Genomic DNA, 18,407 nt, shown 5'->3' with positions numbered 1-18,407 from the left:
CCCATACCCTAGGTGGGATAATGCCCCTAGGCGGCAGTGCCGCATGCTGTTGTCAGGACCGACAGTCTTTGACAGTAGTACGGCGATTTGAGGAGTCGACCGACCTTGGGTCGGTGGCCAGCTGAGGGGCGTCGGGTAGAGATTCGGACCCCTCCGACGGTCAGTCGGGCACGTCGCGGGAGTCGGACATCGGACCCCTTGGTGCAGTCGGGAGGGAGGGCAGGAAGGGTCTGCCCGATCGACATATCCTCGGTCGGTCGACAGTCGTCGATCGATCGGTCGGTCGGTCGGTCGTATATGTCCGATTATAAGTCGGCATGAGTGGGATCGGTCGGTATTCCCCAACAATATATGTATCTAGTTTTGACACCCAAATATTAGGTAGTTTAGTGCGAGTTTGAGTATAATCCATGGCTATTATTTGAGTCCGGATTTGGGTTGGAAAAAGGGTTGATTTCATGGAGCTCATGTGTGGGCTTCTAAGCTCCAATTGTTGGACAGCAAAAAGGCCAACGGATGTATAGATCTGAAAGAGATCAAAAATCATATCCAAAGGGTTGGATCAAAGAGATCAAATATCAGATTTAAAGTGTGGTTCCTAAAGTTCAAATATTGGACAGCAAAAGGGCTAAGAGCTCAGGGTTCTACATGTCCAATTGTTGGTGATGCGAAGAAAGAAAAGAGAGATCAAAACACCAATTGTTGGTGATGCGAAGAAAGGAACTGCTGCTGAATTTTTTGAGAAGAAAATTCAGCAAATTCAGATTGAAGAGAGTCCTAGATCGAGATTCGTGTAGATCATCGTTGGAGGGCACACGCTTAGGTGACTCAAGAAAATCAATTAGTGGGCAATTCAGATTTTTATATATGGTATATAATTTCTGATCTCTCTTTTATATGTTATATGTTTGATTGACATCAACAAGATGATTTTGAGTTTGGGATTTGGATTACTTATTTTTAATTATTCATGCATGTTAAAAAGTTTTAAAATTTAATTCTACTACACATCCGAATCCCAATAGAAGATCATAAGTACTTATATGGATGACACCCAGTATCCACACAATGAATTAGAGGGAGAAATAACATCAAAAGCACGCTATCTATCATTATTGGCAAAGTATAAATGGCCAAGGATAATTTTTCATTTATATTATAATGCCCCCTCATAACCCCTAAGTGTAATAGCAAAAAATTCCACATACTCCCAACGGATAGAATCTCCCGAGAGACTTGTTTCTAAGATGCAACAAATATCAAGATTTTAATTCCTCATGATATTCTTCAAATTATCAAAAAGAGAGTTTTGCAGCCCTTTTATAATGCTATGATAGGATCAGCTGGAGTAGAAGAAAACGATCTGATAGTAGTTACATTAGATTCCTGCTCTTTTTCTTTTATAGATAGAGAATCTAACATCAAGAGCTTTACATCCTTTGCATCAGCATGTAATAGCCTAGAAACTCCTACAACCCCCACTTCTTCCATATGATCCCAAGTGGATGAATGGCCAAACATGACCTCTGTATGGGAACAAAGAATCGATTGATGTTCATTTGTTGGATATGGTGGCCATATTGTGCTCCTTCATCATTCCTTCATGAGATATGGGCATAATAGATGTCTTGGCATCAGCAATAGGGGTCAAGCACATAGCTTTGTTGCCTAGCCAACCTATTTGAGGGATGATCCAATCCAATAACATTACTAGAGTTTGGGTCCATAATAAATTGATTTGACTTAGCCACATCCTCATCTATCAAAACCTTCACCTCAAGATGAGTAGGAGAGCCCCTTGAGTTGGTGTTACTGTTCTTGTATGGAGAACGTTTACAATTCTCCATCATAGATGTAGTAGAGAATTGGAAATTTTCCACTTTGGGCAAGTGCCATGTTGTGCACATCATTGAATTCCATTGTTGTGGGGTGCCTTGGTTGCAAAAAAATTATTAGATAAAATAGTTTTTCACAATTAGGATTGCAAACCGCCCATGATAACTCACCATATCATCCATTTGGAATTGTTAGGATTTGATACCTTGAGATTCAACCCACATTAAGCCCACAGCGAGATTTGCAGCAAAAAATAGAGTCCAACGAGACCAAGATCACCCAAAATGGAGCTCGGACGGAGAAGATACGAGCTTTTGAAGTTGGCACGAAACTCGAGGCGGTGGGCCGGTGGAGCGGCGGTGGCGCGGCCGCAGGCGGTTGTGTGCGGCCCAAGCAGGGCCAACGCACGGGATGCACGGCCCAAGCGCGCATGGGGCCCAGGCGGGCGCGCGGCCCAAGCCTATGCGCGGACCCGCGCGTGGGCCAGCCCAGGCCCAAGCGCCCTGCGCGGGCTGGCACCCTGGTCCACCGTGGATCGGGTGGTCCACGGGTGGGCCTGTGGACCGCATGGGCGTTTCCCATGCATTTCTCGCGGTCCACAGCACTATTCCGTGGACTGAAGCGCGATCGGAGGGCCCAGCGACGTCCCGATCTTGGTCCGACAATCCAGAGGGTTATTTGGCTTTGTTTAGGACTCCTAATCCATCTCTAATCATGTTTAAGCCCTTTAAATAGGACTGATCGGTGAAACAGAGAGCAAGTGATCCGATTTTCTACTGAAGATGCACCGTACGGACCCAGAGAAGAGAGAGAGGCATGAGGCCGCTGTGAGAGAAGGAGCAGGGCTCGTGGACAGTAGACGCCAGTCACTTCAGGAGTTCAGGAGGTCTTCCAAGAGAGAGAGAGCTTTTGAAAGGGAAACTTCTAGAGAGAGAGAATTGGGTGTACAAGGGTTAAGGGTGAGGTCTCTCCTTGTAAAATTTTCTTTTTCATAGTGAAGTTTGCATGCCCCATGGAGGCGAGTCCTTTTGTGGCTGATCCACGTATTTTGATTATTTTTGTTTTATTTTTTCTTTCTTTCTGCTGCATCACATGGTACCGAAAAGGTCTTGGAAGGTGGTTTCCTGACCACACACCTACCCAACAAGTGGTATCAGAACAAGACGGTACAAGGACACAGATTGCAGTGGTGGTGAGCAAGACTGAAGATGGAGAAGGCAGGAATAATTAAGATGGAGATCAACAAGTTTGATGATAAGAGCAATTTCTCCTTATGGCAGGCAAGGGTGAAGGACATGCTCATCCAACAGGGGTTGATCGATGCTCTCTTGTGCAATGAGAAGCCGACCACCATGGAGGTGCGGGATTGGAAATGGCTACAGATGCAGGCGGTGAGTACCATCCGCATGTACCTGACGGATGAGGTGGTGATCCATGTGCTGAGCGAAACTTCCCCGACGGTGCTGTGGTCGAAGCTCGAGGAGTTGTACATGATGAAATCTCTCACCAACACTCTTTTCCTCTGGAGGCAGTTCTACCAACTGCGGATGACTAAGGGACAGAGCGTGCAGGAGCATCTCAGCCACTTCCAGAAGATCCTCACCGACCTCCTCAGCGTTGGTGAGAATGTTGAGGAGAAGACCAAGGCACTAGTTTTGCTGGCGTCGCTTCTCCCTTCGTACGAGTCCTTGGTGACTGCTCTTCTAGTAGAGAAGAGCACTATCAAGATGGACGAGGTCACCACGGTGATACTCCAAAACGAGATTCTCAGGAGGGAGAACCCAGCTTCGAGCTCAGGTGGCGGTAGCTCAGCTTTGGTGGCTTTTGGAGGAGCAGGAGACGATAGACGGAGCGACAGGAAATCACAACGAGGGTGGTCCAAGTCCAGGAGGGACTTGAGCAAAACCAAGTGTTACCGGTGTGAGGAGTTGGGGCATCTAGCCAGAGATTGTCCTCAACTCAAAAATCGGACGGTGGCTGCTGTAGCGACGGCCGGCAGCGATTCAGATGGAGATATCCTGGAGATATCTGATGAGATATCTACTTCTTTCCAGCAATGAATATTAGATTCTGCATGCCCCTGTCATGTATGTTGCAGAGAGGAGCAATTTGACTCCCTGAAGAACAGTGAGGGCACTGTATATCTGCCGGATGGATCGAGCTGTGCGATCAAAGGCATTGGAACGGTTAGCTGGAGGACACATAACGGTGTAGTGAGGAGATTGGGGGAGGTCCGATACATACCCAATTTCAGATGGAATCTTATCTCACTTAGCAGACTGGATTCGAGAGGCTACAAGATGGTAGCTGGTGGAGGAATCCTGAGGGTGTTACATGGCGATAGGATTGTGCTGGAGGGGAAGAAGGGGAGCAGAGGACATTATCACCTGGTGGGGAGCCCAGTGCGAGGTAGAACTTTGGGAGCTAGGTGGAGTCCAGAGCAAGGTGGAGCTCCATGAGGTAGATCGGGCACGAGACAGGAGACTCGGGAGGACGAGAGGCGACGTCGCAATGTGAGATTCCTATTGCCATAGGATGATACCCCGAGCAGGTCACAGGTCAGGAGAAGCACAGCATACGACAGAGATAGGATCGAGTAGCTTGGCTCGACTCTCATGTTTGTCCATCCATGATCAGCAGGCGATTGCCCCAAGGCATGAGGGCGAGGAGATCTAGAAGCTCTCAGAGTTTGGAGGAGGCCGAATATCGAGTCGAGATAGAGATTGTTAAGATTTGACATCTCGAGATTCAGTCCACATTAAGCCCACAGCGAGGTTCGCGACGAAAAATGGAGTCCAACAAGATCAAGATCATCCAAAATAGAGCTCGGACGGAGAAGATACGAGCTTTTGAAGTCGACATGAAATTCGAAGCGGTGGAGGACCGCCGGCGGCAGGCCGGCAGAGTGGCTGTGGTGGGCCGGCGAAGCGGTGGCGGCGTGGCCGCAGGCGGCGGCGCACAGCCCAGGAGGGGCCAACGCGCGAGACGCGCGACCCAGGCGTGCGGCCCAGACTGGCGGCCCAGCCTGTGCGCGGACCTGTGCGCGGGTGCGGCCCAGGCCCGCACGCGCGGGCCGGCCTAGGCCCAGGCGCCCTGTGCGGTCCGGCACCCCGGTCCACCGTGGACTGGGCAGTCCACAGGTGGGCCTGTGGACCGCATGGGCATTTTCCACACATTTCTCGCGGTCCACGATACTATTCCGTGGATCGGAGCACGATCGGAGGGCCAAAGGACATCTCGATCTTGATCCGACGGTCCAGGGGGTTATTTGGCTTTGTTTAGGACTCCTGATCCATCTCTAATCAGGTTTAAGCCCTTTAAATAGGGCTGATCGGTGAAACAGAGAGCAGGTGACCGGTTTTCGACTGAAGACGCACCGTATGGACCCAGAGAAGAGAGAGAGGCGTGAGGCCGCTGTGAGAGAAGGAGCAGGGCTCCTGGACAGCGGACGTCAGTCACTTCAGGGGTTCAGGGGGTCTTCCAAGAGAGAGAGAGCTTTTGAGAGGAGAACTTCTAGAGAGAGAGAATTGAGTGAATAAGGGTTGAGGGTGAGGTCTCTCTTTGTAAAAAAAATTTTTTCATAGTGAAGTTTGCATGCCCCGTAGAGGCGAGCCCTTTTGTGGCTGATCCACGTATTTTGATTGTTTTTATTTTATTTCTTCTTTCTTCTTATTGCATCGCGTGGTACCGAAAAGATCTTGAAAGGTGGTATCCTGGCCCACCCAACAGGAATAAAAAAACTCCATTCCACCCTCAGTCATACCAAAGTTAACTATGGTTCTTTGACTTAGCAAAATTTGAAAACTTGAATTTCAAAACCTTGGCAGGATTGAAAACTTGAATTTCAAACTCTACTTGGCAGTAGCTAAAAAAAGCAAGGTTCTTTGACTCTTTTATTGGATTTCTCTCATAAGTTTGTGTTTATTTTGTGTGACCGTATCTCCTATAAGGATCCTCTCTTCTCTTGCTTCCATTGGTCTATGACCTCTAGCCACTATTCCTATTCTCAATAAATCAACCATCTACACTCAAGGTTTGTTTCCGTATCCTCTCATCCCTCTTCTCCTCCATGACAATCAATATCTCATGGTGTTGATTCATTTTCATTTAACCCAAAAACATAACACTAGTTTCTACCTAAATAGGAACCACTTCCCCATCCCTCTTCACTGGTCTCTGAGGTTTGGAGCTCTTCCATGGTTGTTCTTCACTCGATCCCCTCAAGATCTAACCCTAACTCCATTTTCCAAATTTTTACCTAAGGCCCACCTTGATTTTTGCTATTATGTTTGTCATTTATCTTCAATTTCTTTTTGTAGTTTTAAGCATATATAGGCATCGACATGCTTGATCTATGATGGGTTGTGCATGTGTTGGCATTTGTAGTGCCTAAATACTTGATATAGGTTAGGCAATTAGAGGTATCTATTTTGTGTTCTTGCTTGATCCTCAAAGATTTCTGGAAAGTAGCAGTGCCTGTGGTGCTACTTACATGCTGGATCCTTGCAAGACCCTAGCATAGTTTAAATATTGGTGCTTTCATGGTATGGATTTATTTTTGCTTTGTAATGATGGTTTGGATGGCTTAAAATCACATCTTATGGTCTTACCTACTACAATGTGGACTTGTCTATGTTCATTTTTACAATCATAGTATATTGTCATGGTCATAAGTATGGAATCTTTATAGATTTCTTTTGGTCATTGTTGATAACACTAGTGCCATGACGATTGGTTATATCCATTAACATTGCATTACTTCATAATATGTGTAATTAGAATGTCATTTATATATCTAATGCTTCATTATTTGATCAATGTATCTATTTCTTAGAATGGAATGATCATGTTTGTGTATTATGCTTTCGTCAATCACATGTGATATCTAGTATTCTTCTTATTTGGTATGGACACTGCAAAACCTAGATAATTATTATAATTTTGTTATTCTATTCTGCATCAATAATTTTTATGTATATTTATGTATTGTAATATATATTTTCATGTTTCTTCATGTCTATGGCTTGTTCATTGTATCCCCACTTGTGACGCTTATGACAAGAGCCACAGAACGCTAAGAATCCTTAAGATGCATACACCTATGATCATTTGAATTGTCCATAGAAATGCATATAATATGAGTAATTTGCTAGTTATTCCGATTCTTTTGCTAGCTATTTGCTTGTTTTCTTATGCTTGTTTTATGAGATAATTTCTTTTAAAGTAGTGGGCTATTTAATTAACTTATTTTTCAATTTTGTTTGTGTAGGGTTTCTATGACTAGCGATGGTTGCCTCAATGGGCCTAGTAGGCTAAATTACCAGAATATGATCTATCTAAAATATGGTGTTTTTTGATAAGCATTGTACTCTCCAATTGGATAAAAAATCTAAATAAATTGTATTATGATTGCAAAAGACAAATTTGTTCGGTGATGCCCTCCCACAAATGAGGGGGCAATTGATGAAGTTGAAAGTAGTTGTTTTAATATTGTAGAGTATTTCGCTTCTTGATACAAGGAGAGAGATAATTACTTCAAGGATGGATGTAGAAAAATTATTTAATTATAAAATGAAAGGTCAGACCGAGGATGGGGACATGATGAATATGTTTTTGATGAGAATTTTATCCTTCTTTTTGTTATAATTGTATTCAAGTAATGTAATTGTTCTTCTACATTAGTCTTTCATTCTAAAGGATTTATGGTTAGAGTGCTTAATGTGCAATTGATGATGCTAAACTTCTGTTGTACATTCTTAATTCTTAAAATTTTTGGCCTTCAATTAGCATTAGCTTCGCTTTATGTTAGAGTGCTGCTTTGCACTGTATATTCTAGATTTATGTTAGACTACTGCTTTATGGTAGATGCTGAGTTCTGATGGAAGGAAATTTCTAAAGTTTTGTCCATTGTTGTTGTGCAAAACTAGGAAGCCTATGCTTTTATGTTTGATAATAATATAGCTAAAGCATGAAAGTTCATGTGCTTGACTATTAGTCTTCTTGTCTTTATAGATGTTGATTGAGGGGCAATTGATACATTGAAAAAGCTTCAGCTTATGACTCAAAGAGAATGTTGTTCTTCTATTATGTTCAAAAAATTGATGGATGTCTTAATGCTGTCTTCATGCTTTACCCAATTATTTATGAAAGATTATTGATCAGAAAGCTCATTAGACTTGGATATGTTGCTCTTATTGATAAAGAACTAAAATATGAAAAAAAGGTTTTGAATGTCATATTATATAATATACAAGATGAAATATTTCCAAATGCTACATGTAGGTGCTCAGCCGAGTGGTAGTGCTTGCTTACCATGAAGATGGAATATTTAGGTCTACATGGTAGAATGTGCTACCTACAATCAAACAGTTAAAATTAGTGATCACTATATATTGTTCAGAAACAGTAGAGCTAATATTATAAATTTGAACAAAAACTAAGTAGATTAGCGAACTAGATTGATGTAGAATGATTAAGAGGGCAAACTTCAATTTTCCATTTCAAATTTCTACACTGCAATAATGCCATTCAACAAACAATTCAACAAACAATTCAATACCACCAGTGATATAAAAGTAGTTGGTTTATATAAAATTAAGTAGTGCTTACTTATTGCAAAGATGAAATATTTTGGTCTAATAGGTTACAATCAAAGAGTTAACCACTAAAAGATCGTATTTAAATAAATTACAAAAAGAAATTAATCACCACAAGATTACAAATTAATCACCATAAGATTACAAGTGTCATAAACTAGATTACATCATCACAATATATTATTAACCACCACTACATCATCACAGTAAACCATCAAGCATCTCTGTAGCTACAAAAGTATAGTTGGTATGACATTGGAGGTCTCTAAATGTTAGATGATGACTCCTACACCAGATTACATGACATTATTCAACAATGTATGTACTTAAAAAATCATAAAAGTTTTAGATGAGATTGAAAACTAATTGAGGAACCCTTGTAACATGGCTATGAAAGGAACACTTGGTGGAATATTTGTATCACCCAACTCCAAAGTTACATGATAGCTCTAAGATATGCAAACATCATGTCAAACAATTTGAATACGCCAATTTCTACCGTCTTCTTTCTTCTTTTCGAAATTTACTTGTGAAGGCACTTATGATGGTAATTGTCATGTATAATTATATAATTATAGATCCAAGGCAAATAATTTGGTGGGTAGAAATTACTTGCATATATCTACATACATAATCTTATTTTAATTCTGTTTTGATCCAAAAAAGGAGCAGATACAAACTATATATATATATATATATATATATATATATATATATATTCTTGATTTGACAAAGGAACAATTGGTGTGGTATTTGGAGGGACGGTTAGAAAGCACTCAAGGGACTAAAGCTCATAGTCTTTTAAGATAGTGAGCCAATTAAGGAATCATTGTTGGTGTTTTGAAGGAAATTGAAAACTCGAAATTTTCTCTAACTATTTCCAACCAAAATCTAATTTTGTATTTTCTTTAGTTCCACATTGAAAAGAAGAAAAGTTGGGAAAGAGTTTATTTTGAAAACCCTTCTCTTGGGCCTTGTGAGCTTATGGGATGAATCTCACAAGTATGTGCATGGCCTGGCCCACATGTGCCCACATCCGCAGCATGGTGGGGCTTATATTTTAATTTTTCATCTATTTCTTTTATCCTCTTCACAGTCGTGCCCATGGAAAAGGTCATTGACTATATCTTAGGATGGAGTTCTCAAGTCTAATCCTGTATGAGGGTCAGAAATTATCTTAGAATAATGCATTGCACGCCTCCAATCTGTAAGTTGTAGATTAATTAATATTAATTTTATGCTAGCAATTGATTGTTAGTTTAATTAGCTTGCAATTGGCTCTCGTGGAAAATAAATTTCATCACATATTCCTAACAACCTAAGGCGAATCCCCGTTCCAATTATGATTTAATTACTAACAATACAACAAATAGTTATTTCAACATAAATCTTGTATAGTTGGTTCTAGTATTTGTTTGCATGTTACTCTACCTAAATTTATTTTTCCTAAAAAAGAAAACTTAAATTTCTATTATATAGAACACAATATTAGCTCAAATTAAATTTATCATTTTCTTTTAAAATATATATAAATAAATAAATAAACAATAACAGAAAAAATAATAAATTGTAACAAACAGTTCAGTGATATAGAATTGCTAAAAGATTTCAATATATTCTTTGTGCAGCTCTTTTCTCTCTTAATCTTGTTCCTTAGCTTTCTTTTTAGATACTTCCCATGTGTTTTGAAGATTTTTCTAGTCTCAAACCTAATAAGTTCAATAAAAAAGATTTTTTTACATACTAAGAATAATTAAAAGTCTGGTTGATATCTCTAGGTTTGTTATCTGCACTAGAAAAATCACTTGCTTTCAATTCATCGTCATCTGGCATAGACTCTAAATCTCTTAAAAAAGTAGACTATCATTGTAGGTTTAGAATACTCAATTCCCTATCAGATAAATTATATGAAACATATAGGAAGTTTGAGACCTTTAAAAAACTTTGGTAAGCATTAAAAGAAACTTATATTCGAGATAATAAGGAAGCTATGAGATTCATCATTTTTGACTTTCCCAATTTTAAAATGGTAGATAACATATCCATCAATGATTAGACTTATTAATTCTAAAATCTAATCTAAGAGATCCATAGACGGGGATCTACCCTCGATGAAACCTATCAAGTATCATACTTAATAGATAAACTTCCATCCTCTTAATCTCAATTTGCCCATGACCTTAGAAGATATCAGTCTTCCCTCACTCATAGGTCTGTTCTTCAATCTATTAGGATAGAAGATCAATTTAGATTTAGAGAAATTTAAGAAAATCAAGAAAACTAGCTTAAAGCCAAGGTTAATCTTACTGAATCCCAAAATCCAAGTCTGAATCTTAAGGATCAAAACTATAAAGGTCAAAACCCAAATTTCAAAGCCAAAGGAAAGAATTTCAAAGAAAAGGGTAAATCAAAATCAAAAATCTAGATCTAACAATCAAGTCCAAAGACCTAAGGAACAAGGTGATGAAAGGTTCTATTTCGTTTGTGGTTGAGATAATCATCTCGCATCCTAATGTTTTCATTAAAAAGAATAGAAAGTTGTTTGTAAAAAGAAGAATATGAAGAATCAAAACCAACTTAGACCTCAAGTTACATGATTGAAGAAGAACCATCTTCTTTTAGATCAATTTCTTTTACCCCTTCTATCAATTTAACCTATTTAAATTCAAAGTAATGGTTAGATACTGGAGCCAATGTTCACGTCTGTATTGATAGGTCTTAATTTTCATCATATCATAAATCAAATGGAGGAAGTATAACCATAGACAATAGGACAGCGATCAAAGTATTAGAGAGTGAAATAGTTAACCTGAAGTTTACTTCAAGAAAGACTTTAACTTTTCAAAATGTACAGTATGTCTCCATTACAAGAAGAAACTTGTTAAATAATTTTCTACTTATTCTATTAGATTTTAATATTGTTTTAGAGTCTAATAAAATTATAATTTCTACATGATATGTATTTATTGGAAAAAGCTTTGTGTCTAAAAGATTGTTCAAATTAAATATAATTTCTGTTGGGAATAGTGTCCCAAAGCCAATCGTCAGCCTATTGACGGTTGTGCTCCTTTTGTATTAGTACATGAATTATAAATAAATAAAAGTTATTTTGATATTTTTTCATCACAAATGTTTCATCTTCTAATGAACTCCTGTATTGTGGTGAAGTCCTTAGGACTATTTAGACTCGACAAAGGAGGATTTGTCGCTTAGTCCTTAAACATGTTCGCAACCAAATGATACGTTGTTACCAAGGACGACAACGTTTATCAAGCATAGGTCGTTGTGTGCCATATGGGTTGGTTGTCCTCATAACCAAAGAGTGTGGAGACACTCCTATGGCATACAGGTGAGATGTAATGGTACATCTATACTGAACGTGACCAACTCCGGAGCTATTTCTGCTGTCAAGATTTGCTCCGATGGGATATGGGTATAAATGTCCCTCCGACCTGAGACCGCCACGGTGACTTGCAAGCAACTCACTGCACTTAGGCACTGGACTACCTGAATTTCTAATTCAATGATGGAAGACTGCTGGGTGTAGTCAAGTACTTGACTTGTCGGTGCGTGTGTCAAGATGTGATTGACCACTCCAGTTTAGGAGCTGTGTACAGTCGTATTTCAATTTAGCAAAATCTTGACCAGAGTAGTCCTAGTGAGGAGTCACAGGACTAATTGAGTTGAGCACGATTCGGATGATATCATCAGGGTTGACAGTTTAACCCTGAGTCGTCCTAAACACAGGGGTCAAAAGGGATGAATTATACGGTAACCATATTCACGTAGGTTCTGAATGTTACGATTGCGATTATTCGACCTATCCGGTCGTCGGGTACCATTGCTAGATGGTCACTTTGATTAGTACAGGAATTGGTTCCTGTGCTACTGGCTTAGGTTCGAACCTGCGGGGTCACACACATTAGTGGTTCCTTTCTGATCAGATGGCTAATTATGAGTCTTATATGTCTGGGACTCTATGATTGAGAATTAGGATTCTCTGATCATGAGTTTCACACATTTTGGGTACCGGGGTCAAAATTTTGAATTTTAAATTTTAAATTTGAAATTTGAACTCTTTGATCAGGATTTCACATCGATGGTCTCTGATGCCTGATTGCCCATCGAATTTGGACTCAATATTTATGAGAGATTTAATTAATGATTTGATCACTAATTAACTCAATTTGATTGAGTAATTATTTTTGGATCAAGTCCAATTGAATTGGATTCAGTTTGGATTGACCCGATTAGGTTAAATGTTGACCTAATCGCTAAGGTGGTTTAGTCCCTGATTTGATCAGGGGTTAGGTTTAGTTAATTCTTGATTTGATTAGGATTTTATTAAGCCTAATTAAGTTGGATTTAATTTATTCTAATTGTGCTTAATCTATTTAGATTAGGTTGGCTCAATTAGGTTCAAACCACCTTGACTTTTCTCCCTGCGCCACCTCACTTCTTCTGTGCATATTTAAATTCACGAGAAGCAACTTCTCGTGAATTTTCTCCACGCAGAAGCCATCCCACGCCCACCCTTGTGTGCCAAATATCTGGATAAAAATAAGTTGGTTGGCCATTCAAATTCAAAAGAAAGTTTGAATTTGAATGAGTAACCAACTAATCCATGCGCCATGGTCTTATCTTGTGTGCCCCATATTTTACACGAGAAAATATTTCTCGTGTAAACTCTCCACGCACAAATCAACTCACGCCCCTTCTCTTCTCACACACAAGTGGATAGGGATGAGTTGATTTTGCATTTGAATTCAAATTTGATTTGAATTCAAATGTGCAACCACTTATCTTTATCCTCTCACGCGGATAAGACACGTTCGATGTTGTTTTAAAAAGAGGAGAAAGGTGGGACGTGCGTAAAAATTTTAAGAGAGAAACTTTGGGGCATGAGAAAAGTTTGTGCGCAAGGTGAAGGTCCAAAACCTTTCGAGAGAAAAAGAAAGAAAAGAAAGAAAATTGAGCGCAGGGTTTCTAGTGTGTACCCTAGGGTTTCTACCTAGGGTTTGGGAAGTGAGATTGGTGTGCCACGAGGGTCGTGAGTCCACCAAATTTTAGAGAGAGATCCATCAGCCTCTCAAGCAATCGTGCAAATGATCCGAAACATCCGAGGAGTCGGCACACATTGATCGAAGGAGTTCGATCAACATCTGCCATCAAAAGGATGAAATAACGAACTAGCATTCGTGAGGAGCTGATCAGACGGGAGCTTCGTGTGGACGATCCGCAGAGGTCAGATATTTGTGTGGCTGCGATGTGATGATCAAAGCCCCCCGACAGTGATCAGATTGTGATGATCGACTACCCGCAAAAGGTGATGTGTTCTGAACACAGTACTGTAAAAGGTTTACTGATTGAAATTTGAATTTCAAATTTAAATGCATGCTGTTGTATCATATTTAGATCCTAGTGTAGGGTTAATTAGTATTAATTAATGAGATTAATTAATAATTTCACTGTAAAATAGTAATTTTGAAAAAGTTTTAAAATTACCATTTTGCCCCTGCACAAAATTTTCGCTACAAATGATATCAGAGCATGGTTCTAGAATATGATATACATATGCATGCATAGATTAAGGTGTAATCTATAAGTTTAAATTTAAAATTTAAAATTCAAAATTCAAAATTCAAAAAAAAAATTTGAAATTTGAAATTTGAAATTTGAAATTTGTTAGAAGTTTCAAATTTGAAATTCAAAATTTGAAATTTAAAATTTGGTTGAAATCTCAAATTTAAAATTTAAAATTTGAAATTCAAAATTTAAAATTTAAAATTCAAAATTTAAAATTTAAAATTCAAAGATTGGAAATTCAAAATTTGAAATTTGGTTGAAATCTCAAATTTGAAATTTGAAATTTGAAATTTGAAATTTGAAATTTGAAATTCAAAATTTAAATTTTAAAATTGGTATATTTAGATATACTTGATCCAAGTAGCAAGTAATCTAATTGGGTTGGTTGCCATGGCCGTCCGATCATAGGAGAAAAGTAGGGTTTAGAGATCCTCTCTTCCCATTCGATGGGGTCTCCTATGGCGGTAGGGGTGCCGATGCAATTATATCCCATGCCGATGAAGCAGCGAAAGGACTTAATTATAAAATTTATCATGAATCTGTTAGATTAGATCTAAAAGAAAATTTATGATTTATTTTGAGTTATTTTCTGTTATGAAATGAGCAATAGGATTGCTGTTTATGAATTATACTGACCCGTTTGTGAAATGAGTCAACACATTTGGTGAACAAAAAATAAAATCTTTCAAAATTTAAAAATTATTTTCGAAATACCAAACCCTGACCCATCAGTCCAAGTACTTAATTAAAAGAATTAAGTGTTGTCTAGTAGGTCTAGAATTGTGAATTAAGACCTAAGACAATTGTATAAACTTGTGGGTCAATGGGTTAGATGAATTAGGTCCATAATTGGGTTAGACCTAAGGTTAGCTTAAAAAATAGACTAAATGGAGTAATTGGTCAAATCTAATCAAAAGTTGAATTAGATTAGGTCAAGGATACTCTAGACTCAACTTCAATAGTTGTAGTTGAATGGGTCCATGTCTTTAACTAGACCAAGATGGACTTAATTCATGGCTACGCGGTGGAGCCCTATTTACTAAGTTGATCAAAATTAAAACTAATGAACCGGTTGGTGTCTAAGGTAAGTTCGACAGTTTTGACCAGTGGTTCTTAAGCGGGAGCTACTCGCATTGATTCGATCATTGACGAGTTAATGGCAAATCTCCACCACTGATCTCACTTACCTGGCCAATCTGGTAAGTTAGATTTTGATTAGATCACTTGGTGATTAGAGCTCACCCATGTCATTAGGTAAATCAGTGTGACTGATTTAGGTGCTCCTAATGCCAACTTTAATTAAATCTTTTTTTAATCTGACTTGGTGAAGTCAGTGGGAGGATTGAACTTGGCTGGATGATTTCTTCTCTACTATTCTTTAATAAAATCTTCAAAATTATTAGGTCCCTAAAATGATTAAGTTATAATGATAACTAAGTCATAGCCTCCCATTAAGTGAGTGATAATGAGTCCATTAGTTCAATGATCATTGGAGGCCCAAAGGCCTGGTGCTCATTGGCTAATAGAATTATTATTCATAATATGATAATTTGATTGAGTCTTTCTGATGGTGGTTAGGTTGGCCGGCCAAAGTCGGACCTGATCATTTATTGGTCCGATTCACTAAATTAAGTCATGTTAATGGTTGGACCTAACCAGATCTTTTCAGTGGAGGCCAAAGCCTACTGATTAGGTTCTGGGGCAAAATCAATTACTAGAAGTTGTTTAGAGAAACAACTGGTTAAGAACCTACCCATAGATGCACATGGGTTGACCAACCAAAGTTGGGCTCGTGTGTAGTCTGTGTGGATTCTAGTACCCATTAAGGAATTAAAGTAATTCCTCAAATTGGAGGATGAGGCTACCAGTTCGTAAAAATATTGGAAAAAACTTTAGACTAAAGTCCAAGTCTTTAGTATTAATTTATGTACTAATAGAGGTCTCGTTTTCTTTTATGCAGCTATGGCCACTACCCTGTCGCTCCGATCATTATTAGATAATGACAAGCTCATGGGACCCAATTTCGATAGCTGGTATCGAAAATTGAAAATCGTCCTTGAGCATGAGCGGATCCTTTATGTAGTAACGGATCCAGCACCTGAGGAGCCAGCTCCGAACGCTAGTAAGACGATCCGAGACACTTACTTGAAGTGGCTCAATGACCGCACCACCGTTCGATGTATTATGCTAGCAGCAATGAATGACGAGTTCAGTCGAAGGTTTGAGAATGCCCAGCCATAGGAGATTTTTCAAATGTTGAACGACTCCTTTGGCACGCCTGACGACGTTGAAAGGCACAAAACTAGTTGTGCCATTTTCAATGCTCGGATGAGGGATGGGGCCTCAGTCACTGATCATGTACTGTACATGATCGAGATGATTGAGCACCTAAGCAAATTGGGCTTTCCTCTGCACGAGCAGCTCGGTAAGGATGCGATCCTTAATTCCTTGCCCAAGTCCTTCCTCCCATTCCTTACTCATTTTCGAATGACAAAGCCTGCAGTAAACTACCACGGATTGTTGGGGTTGCTGCAGAACTTTGAGAAGGATCACCAACTCCATAAGGAGTCGGTGAATGTAGTGGGAGGGTCTTCTTCTCGTCGTCAACCCTTTGGGAAGGGGAAGAAGAACAAGAAGAAGAAAAATAAGAAGGTGCAATCTCATGCTGGGACAGTAGCACAGGGTCAGACTAAGAAGCGCAAGCACGACCAGAGCCAGGCGGAGTGCTTCTTTTGCAAGAAGCACGGGCATTGGAAGAGGAACTGTCCTCAATACATTGCCTCCCTGGACCCGAACAGGCCAAAGAAGAAGCAAGATAATTATATGATAACTCCTTGCAACTTTTTGATTTGTGATACTACTGCCTGGGTATTGGATACCGGAAGCCCTTATCATATTTGTAATTCGATGCAGGGTCTGCAGGTCAGTAGGAGATTTGATGAAGGCGAGAGGTTCCTGAACGTTGGAGATGGAAGCAAAGTTCCAGTTCTAGCTTTAGGAATCATGAGTCTTGTAATCAATTCTCGTAATATAATTCTGAGTGAATGTCACTATTGTCCAAGTTTTTTATTAAATATTATTTCTGTAGGCCTTTTGGCCATGTACGGTTATAATTTTTTAAAAAAAAAAATATTTGCAATATCATTTTGAATGGTGTTACAATATTTGTTGGACAATTAAATAATGGAATTTACTTACTATCACAGCCTGTTAATGTGGTTCAAAACTTCGGTAAACGCTCTAGAATAGATAATGTGTCAGAAGTCTACCTTTGGCACTGTAGGCTAGGTCATATCAATAAGAACAGGATAAACAGGTTGGCTCAAGAAGGAATTCTTGAAGTTAGTGATTGTGAATCACTTCCAACCTGTGAGTCCTGTCTTCTTGGGAAGATGACCAAGTCACCTTTTACTGGAAAAGATGAGCGAGCCAATGAACTCTTAGGTCTGGTACATTCTGATGTATGTGGACCCATGAGCTCAAGTGCAAGAGGTGGATTTTTCTACTTCATAACCTTCACAGATGACCTATCTAGGTATGGGTATGTCTATTTAATGAAGCATAAGTCGGAATCATTTGAAATGTTCAAACTATTCCGAAATGAGGTAGAAAAATAAACTGGGAAGTGTATTAAAACTCTTCGATCTGATCGAGGAGGTGAATACCTTTCCAATGAGTTTCTGACGTATCTAGGGGAGAATGGGATTCTCTCTCAGTGGACTCCTCCTGGAACACCACAGCATAATGGTGTGTCTGAAAGGAGGAATCGGATCCTGTTAGACATGGTTCGATCCATGATGGGGTTTGCTGGTCTGTCGATCTTTCTCTGGGGATATGCACTCGAATCGACTTGTTACCTTCTAAATAGAGTTCCGAATAAGTCTGTAGCCAAAACGTCATATGAGATATGGATAGGATGTAAGCCAGTACTCTCGCACCTTAGGGTTTGGGGGTGTCTGGCTTATGTTAAACGTTTAATTACAGACAAGCTTGGACCTAGGTCTGACAAGTGTAATTTTATAGGGTACCCAAAAGAGACCAAAGGGTATTATTTCTACCTTGCTGATGAGCAAAAGGTGTTTGTCAGCCTTAAGGAAATTTTTTTAGAAAAGGAGTTCCTTAGTGAAAAAACTGTTGCCTCTAAGGTCGAACTTGACGAAGTTCGACAGGTGGAAAAATCGACACATGTTACTGAACCTGAACCGGATTTGATTAGATCAGATCCGGAGCCCATTGATTATGCACCCTTAAGGCGGTCTGGTAGAGTACCACATCAACCGGACAGATACTATGGTTTCTTGGTCCGAGATGGTGATCCTGTCGAACTTGATGAAAATGATGAGGATCCGATCACCTACATGGATGCAATGTAGAGATCTGACTCTGAAA

The 18,407-nt window shown here is 39.5% G+C and overlaps 1 long non-coding RNA gene across 1 annotated transcript in view; it reads left to right on the top strand.

The window, feature by feature from the left end:
* The first annotated feature begins 798 nt into the window (after window positions 1-798).
* The window catches only part of LOC140855721 (uncharacterized), a 31,280-nt gene continuing 13,671 nt past the window's right edge, over window positions 799-18,407 (top strand). Inside the window, exon 1 of the long non-coding RNA XR_012138746.1 lies at window positions 799-870. This is a non-coding gene — a long non-coding RNA (uncharacterized lncRNA). The remainder of the gene's footprint in view (window positions 871-18,407) is intronic.

The sequence above is a fragment of the Elaeis guineensis genome, chromosome 1 (assembly GCF_000442705.2).
Source record: "Elaeis guineensis isolate ETL-2024a chromosome 1, EG11, whole genome shotgun sequence".
NCBI classification, from domain to species: domain Eukaryota; kingdom Viridiplantae; phylum Streptophyta; class Magnoliopsida; order Arecales; family Arecaceae; genus Elaeis; species Elaeis guineensis.
The sequence above is the reverse complement of the archived record's forward strand: the minus strand, read 5'-3'. Positions and strand labels throughout refer to the sequence as shown.